The sequence below is a fragment of the Amblyomma maculatum genome, chromosome 10 (genome assembly GCF_055883805.1).
Source record: "Amblyomma maculatum isolate TAMU_Amacu chromosome 10, ASM5588380v1, whole genome shotgun sequence".
Lineage (NCBI taxonomy): Eukaryota > Metazoa > Arthropoda > Arachnida > Ixodida > Ixodidae > Amblyomma > Amblyomma maculatum.
In genome coordinates this window covers 106931941-106939564 of record NC_139353.1, presented here as the reverse complement: position 1 = coordinate 106939564, position 7624 = coordinate 106931941, and the positions used below count along the sequence as shown (strand labels likewise).

Here is a 7624-nt window from a genome sequence, read left to right as displayed (position 1 = left end):
AAATTGGGCGGGAACAATTGGGCGTAGATTTTCGCCGGTGGTGCAGCGGATAACGCCCTCGATACCTACACGCAAGGATCCGTGATCAAATCCTAACCTAGTCGCGGGAGCCAATTTTAGAGGGAAGCTGTTGTGTCACAGTGCTGTGTCAAGTGCAGGTCACACACTGCGCAAGCGTGAAGTTTTCTTGCTATCTCGCCATGTCCCCTTCCTATTCCCTCTCTCCACTGGATTATATATAAACACCCTTTGTTGCAATAAACGCCGGGCCTTACCTGCCTCGTTCCCAAGCGTGTACGTGTGTTCCGTTCTTGCCGTGGCCTATCGGCCGCGGCTATGTTACTGTGGCGACGAGCCAAAACGACACCCACGCCGTCAAGACTGACCCAGACACTCCGGCCCTGAAGACAGCCATACCAGCGAGTTCAATTGCCTACCAGACGCTCCCGAGCTTTGATGAAAGCACAGATAAGTGGAAGCCATACAAAGTGGAGGCGTATTTAGAAGCAAATGGCATCGCTGAGTCTAGTAAGAAGAGGGCACTTCTTGTGGCGGCACTGAGCACGCAGACTATTCAATTCCTTGCCGGAAAGGTGGCTCCCCGGGCGCCGAACTGTTTGAGTTATGACGAAGTTATCAAAGCGTTGAATGAATACTACGACCCTAAACGGAACGAGATTTCGGAGAGCTACAAATATTTGTCGTCAACTGGAAAGAGAATCCAATTAGGCTTTTCTCGTCGAAATCCGCCACATACGAGACAACTGCAACTTCAGTAGTTGTATTGACAGGATGATCTGAGACAGAATTGTGTGCAGTGTACGCTCAAATGCAGTACGGAAACAACTCCTGGCAAAGAAAGACCTAAATCTATCGGAAGCTGAAGCGATAGCAATAGCTGCTGAAGCCGCCGAAAACGATGCGCAAGCAATTTCGCCAGAAGTAACTCCACTATTGAAAATGCAAGCACGACGCCGGCCAACACCGAGAGAAAGCGCCGAAAATGCAGCTCGGCAATGTGGCAGATGTGGAAGCTTGAAACATGAAGCTAACAGCTGCAGCTGGGCCAAATCGCGCTGTTATCACTGTGGTCAACGTGGACATCTTCCAAAAATGTGTCCCAATCGTCACGACAAGCAACTCGGAGCTGCTGCACCTGCGCCTCACGGCCAAGCAATAACAGTGCAAGAAACCACATCGGAAGATGGCTATCAAAATGCTTATATCTGGACTTTGCTGTCGGCGCGAACAAGGTGTCTCGAGCCGCCAATTCGCCGCACATTCAATTGGGGCGGTATAGAACTGGCAATGGAAGTAGACACAGGATCACCAGTATGTGTAATAGCGCGACAGGTTTTTGATAAGCATTGCAAACACTGGCCAAAATTGAAGCCTTCACTTCTGCAACTTTCGTGATACGTTGGAAGGCTGCCTGTGTTAGGCGAGCTTCAGCTAGCTGTTACGCACCAAGGGGTGTCAGTTGAATGCACACTCATACTACTAGACTGCAAAGGGCCAAGCCTGTGCGGGCGAGACCTGTTAACCTTGCTCGATCGGGCTGGAGTTCCGGTATTGCAACTCGGTAAAAGAGAAGTGCCGGTGGCGGGAGAATCCATCAGCCACATCCATACCTTACGCTGTAACTATGAGGATATCTTCTCGGAGGAATTGGGCCTAATTAAGGGTCCCCTAGCCAGCTTGGTGCTGAAGGACGGTGCGCGGTTAGCAAGTTTTGCAAGGCTAGACCTCTTCCGTACGCGCTCCGTGACAGAGTGGCAAAAGAGTTTGATCGGCTAGTGAAGCTAGGCATAATATCGCCCGTAAAATATTCGGACTGGACGACCCCCTTGTACCAGTAGTTAAAAAAGATGACAAAGTCCGGATTTGCGGGGATTTTAAGGCCACCTTGAATAAGGCTTGTGCACTTGAGCAGTATCCCCTTCTGGTGATTGAAAACCTGTTCGCATCGTTGAGCGGTGGTGACGTTTTAGTACACGACCTTAAACATGCCTACAACCAGGTGCCGCTAGACGAAGCTTCACGCAAGCTGTGTGTGATTAATACGCACTAAGGGCTCTTCTGTTACAACAGGCTGCCGTTCGGCATTTCATCTGCTCCTGCTATATTTCAAAGGAAGATGGATACCATTCTAGCGGGCTTAATTGCCTGGAGTGCAGGCATGCTTAGATGACGTGTTGGTGTATGAAAAGGCGGCAGACAACGGATCTGGGCTGAAAACAGTGTTGCAGCGATTTCGAGAGCACGGGGTAAAGCTGCGATACGATAAATGCAATCTCAGCCAGCTATCTCTTTCTTATTTGGGACACCGTATCGATAGTCTCGGTCTTCACCCGACGGAAAAGAACGTGGAAGCTATCATGAAAGCACCACGTCCTGGTAACGTGAGCGAGCTGCGTTCTTTTGTCGGAATGCTAACGTTTTATGCAAGGTTTCTGCCGAACTTCGCAACCAAGTTGTCCCCATTATATCAGTTACTAGGACAGACTGCGCGATGGCTGTGGAGCCACCCCCAGGAAACTGCGTTCGTCAAGGCCAAACAGTGTCTCAAGGATGTCGAAGGGCTTGCCCATTTTGACCCGTTAAAGGAGCTGAAATTAGAGTGCGACGCTTCCCCACACGGCATTGGCACAGTACTGTTTCACACAGTAGGTAGCGTCAACAGACCGATCGGATTCCGTTCAAGGACTCTCACGAAAGCTGAGTGGAATAATTCACAGCTGGAGCATGAGATGCTGGCCTTAGTTTTGGGGGTCACGAGATTCAGAGACTATCTGTTGAGCCGTGAATTCACCTTGGTTACAGACCACCAGCCTCTCCTCGGCTTGCTAAGGGCCGACCGCCCGACACCCTCTATGGCTGCAGCCCGCATTCAGCATTGGGCACTTTATCTCGGAGGATATCGTTACAAACTTCAGCACACTCCCGGAAGGCAACTGTTGAACTCGGACGCCCTCAGCAGGCTTCCGCTGCAATCACTCGGTCCTAGCATGGAGCCCCGAGAGCCGCAAGGGTACGTGTTGTCTTTAGACACCTTGGACGAAGGCACAGTCACGACACGAGAGCTGAAAGACCTTACCGCCGTCGACTCGACCCTAGATCGCGTCAAGCATTACGTCCTACAAGGTTGGCCTAGAAGCTGGAAAGGCCTTGAGCCATGCCTGGCGGCAATTTTTCACCGCCGACGTGAGCTCTCCCTGACACATGGGTTAATTTATTGGGGCCATCGAGTGGTTATACTTGCCGGTGCGCAAAAGCGATTGCTGCAACTGCTGCATGAAACCCACCAAGGGTCTTCGACGATAAAATCTATTGCACGATCGTTGTTTTGGTGGCCATGCCTAGACCGAGAGATTGTGGAAATGTCGGCTCAGTGCAAACATTGCATCGACAACTTGCCCATGTCGCCAGCCGCACCACCAGCAAGCTGGCCACAAACGCTTGAGAAATGGTCACGCATCCATGTGGATTTTACCGGGCCTATAGAAAGCAAGATGGTGCTTGTGCTAATCGATTCGCAACTGAAATGGATAATAGCGCTCCCTCTGGAGCAAGCCACCACGACAGCTGCAATCCACTGTTTGCGGGACATATTCAGCCGATTGGGAGTGCCCAGAACGATAGTTTTCGATAACGGAACACAATTCACTATTAGTGAATTTGCATCATTTGTCGAGAAGAACATGTCGCACGTTAGGACAGCCCCCTTCCACCCGCAGTCTAATGGGGCTGCCGAAAGAGCTGTCCGAACGGTGAAAGATGGTCTCCGAAAGATGGGGGCAGGAAAATTGGAGCACAAACTTATGCGCCCACTGCTCAATTACAGAAGGACGCCCCAGAAGAGCGGGAAGTCTCCATCAGAGATGCTTCTAGGATACCAGATTAGGTCGCGCCTGGATACGTGTTTCCCGAAGGGTAGCGGAGACGCACCATTGGATAGCCAAGAGTGGCTGCCCCAAATTAAGAGTCGTGTGCACGTTCGCAACTATGGACCAGGAGACAAATGGATACCAGTGATGTGACATATACGTCTGGGACCAGAATGGTTACAGTAGAAATACCTGGAGCAATTGTCCGGCGGCACGTGGACCAGGTACGTCTTGCATACAGAAACACAGTCACCCAACACTGCGGAAGATGCGCGCCTGGACGCTGCTACATTCAGGCCAGAGGAATCCGCATCACAGCTGGATGTGAGACTCCAAGAATCTGCTTCGCCGCCTGCAGTTGGCGATCATCATGCTGACGGCACCTTCCCGTCACTTCCGTCATCCGGGGCAGTAGTGCCAAGCGAACCCGCTGAAGTCCTACGACGCTCGACGCGGACCAGGAAACCAGTTCACCGATTTTAGGAGGAAGAAGTGTTGTGTCACAGTGCTGTGTCAAGTGCGGGTCACACACTGCGCAATCGTGAAGTTTCTTGCTATCTCGCAATGGGGGGGGGGTCCCTTTTCCGTTCCCTCTCTCCACTGGATTATATATAACCACCCTCTGTTGCAATAAACGCCAGGTCTTACCTGCCTCGTTCCCAAGCGTGTACGTGTGTTCCGTTCTTGCCGTGGCCTATCGGCCGCGGCTATGTTAGTACAGAAGCGTAAAGCAAGACACCCGTGTGCTCTGCGCGGTCAGCGCACATTAAAAGGTCAAGGTTATCGAAATTTCTGGACCCGTCCACTATGACGTCTCTAATAGCCTGAGGTGCTTTGCAAGGTAAAAACCCTATAAACCAAACCGGTAGAGCGTTGATAAGCCGGGATGACGAGCAAAGGTTTGCGCCATCTGGCCACCTATAACTTCAAAATAATATATCTACGCAGCATAAACATGATAACGGAAGGATTGGAGTTGTCATTGCGCAGCTGGCCTATAATGAGTCTTAGGGAAGGATCACAACGCTTCTTGGCGCCGATGTGGAGAAACACGGAGGTGGAAAGGAATACGTAAGCGTCGGCAGTACGGTCAGGCAATTCAACAGGGTAAAGAATTTGGCACGATACACAGTCAGCGTCGTGATGTAATCGGTATGAGTTGTAAATAACAGTAAACGTATAATGAGTACAGTACGACTAGCGGGTGAGCGATAAAGGATCAGCCAATGAATCGGCGCGACGGGTTAGGGTAAAGTGGCGAGAGGACACTTCGTGACTCGACTACGATCAGCGCACGCATCTTCGTTTGCTGAATCTTCATCGCCCATCCATACTAGTGACCTAACGCCCGAAAACAAAAATCTTCTTGGAGCTGCAGTAGCAAAGAAAAAGGAACTTAACTGGAAATGCGTGTGGACGAAAAATGGCGCTATTTACGCACGCAAAACTGATGAATCCAATGTCGTTCGTCTGTATCTGCAGGATGATCTGTCAAAAATGGCGTAGTAAGTGCTTATGCTCAACAGACACATCTGATCCCGATCCTTAGACTAAATCAAAGAGACAGCATTTTTCACCATGTGAGTTCAACTGTTTTCCAAGAAACAAAAAGCGCGGTAAATATTTATATATGCTACACTTAAGCATGCAGTGCGCTTTAAATAAAACGGATCAACTTACAACTTTTTTGTCGAGTCTTAAATGCACCTTTGACGTAATCATGATGTCTGAAAGATGGTATCGCTTTGACAGTGACATTATTCGAAATCCGGGATACCAGACTTTTCTTCTTAACCTAAGCTCGAAACGTGGTGGGGGCGTTGCCCTTCTAATCAAAGAAAGCTACTCGTGCCAGATCTTATCAGAAAACTGCTTGAGCGACCAGAACATTGATGTGCTTACGGTTCATCCTGGCCGTCAATCCTTTACTGTTGTTTACCGCCCACCGCAATGCAGTATAAAAGAGTCCCTTCCGGTTTTTGAAAAAGAAACCAATTTTTTGTCAGATATTTTTTTATCTTGTATAGGAGGTGATTTTAATATAGAAATGGGTGCCAATAGTTTTGCGCAACAAGAACTCACGATATTGCTTCAAGCTGCTGGCTTCTAGAACGTCATAAATAGGCCAACGCGCATAATGGCTACGTCTTCTAGCGTTATCGACCTTTTTATCACAAATTTTAATGTGCCTCTTACCGCCGGGCGTTTCGCAGTAGACATTGGAGACCATCTACCTATTTTCCTACGCATTGATATAAAATCCCGCTTAACACATAGCTTTAATCCCGTTCGGCAGCTTATTTCACAGAAAAACCTTGTAAACATTTAGATGCCATATAGAGCAAACGAACTGGGAACCTGTTTTTTTAAGCACGGACTCGGATGTTGCCTATAGAGCTCTCTTGCGGATATTTTTACCAATCTATCATGATTGTTTTCCTACTATTGAAGCAAAAGTGCCGAAAAACGCTCGCAAGCCGTAGATGCCTCAAGCGGAACCAGCGGCTGTGATAGCCCTACAGGAGGTTGGCAGTTCCCCTTCAGTTAGCGGGTACGAGGTCTTTGCTGTCGAAGACGAGAGCTGGAAGGTGGCGACAGTGGTGGAGAAGACCATTACAACAATTCGGCATGACCTGTTTAAAGGGAATGAAACACCCCGTATCCTTGTGAGGTGGTCCAAAAGAGTGACAAAAAACAGGGCACTTTTATCCTAAATGTATACAGCCCCCCCTCTTAACGAAAGATCGACTTCGACAGGCTTCTCGGAGAAACATTAAACTTGGTAAGAGGAAATCAGCTAATTATAATAGGCGACTTTAATGCAAAAGACCTGGCCTGGGGATACATGCGACAGGACAAGAGAGGCCGCATTATTAGAGAGCTAATAGACAGACATAAATTAACACTGGTAACGGAACCGGGGAGTGCCCACGAGAACGGGCAACTGTGTGAGCAAGAACACTACCCCGGACCTTACGATGGTCAAGAACTGCGGCGATGTTGAGTGGATAAACACGCTTAACGATCTGGGCAGTGATCACTATATAGTGAGCACGACCATCCACACTTACAAGATCAGGCGTCAGGTTGGTGCAGCCAGGTTTACCAACTGGCACAAGTTCAGAGAAGTGCAGGAGGAGGACCAAGGCGAGATTGAGGATCATGATAGCTGGTGTGGGGCGCTGCGGAGAAACAAGCAGAGATTTACGCAAGAACTGACACGCACAAATAAGACACCAGAAATAGACGCCCACCTACTCCACCTGTGGGAAGCGAGAAGGGGACTGTTAAGAAGATGGAAGAAACAGAGGCCGAATCGAAAGCTTAGGATGAAAATCGTGGAGATCACATAGAAGGCGGCGGAATACGCTGAACAACTGACAAGAGCCAACTGGGGCAAATTCTGCGACTCTCTGCAGGGGACGCTCAGCACTTCCAAGACATGGCGAATCCTAAAAGCCATCATGGACCCCACCAAGACCAAGCGAGAGGGGCAGAAGTCGCTGGAGCGGTTGCTACACACATTCCCAGGCACGAAGGAAGATGTGATCAACGCCGTCCATGACAAATGCTACGGAGTAGAGCCAGAGGATCCACATCCATACGCAGAAGATTACAAAGGAGACACAAATCTGAAAATGGACGAGCCGATCACGGAGGAAGAAGTCCGGACGGCAATAGCAAGTGCCACTCGAAACACAGCGGCTGGTGACGACAAGATCACTAATGGCATAATT

At 49.4% G+C, this 7624-nt stretch overlaps 1 pseudogene; it reads left to right on the top strand.

The window, feature by feature from the left end:
• Window positions 1-272: 272 nt before the first annotated feature.
• LOC146177200 (uncharacterized) lies at window positions 273-1797 on the top strand (annotated as a pseudogene).
• Window positions 1798-7624: the final 5827 nt, after the last annotated feature.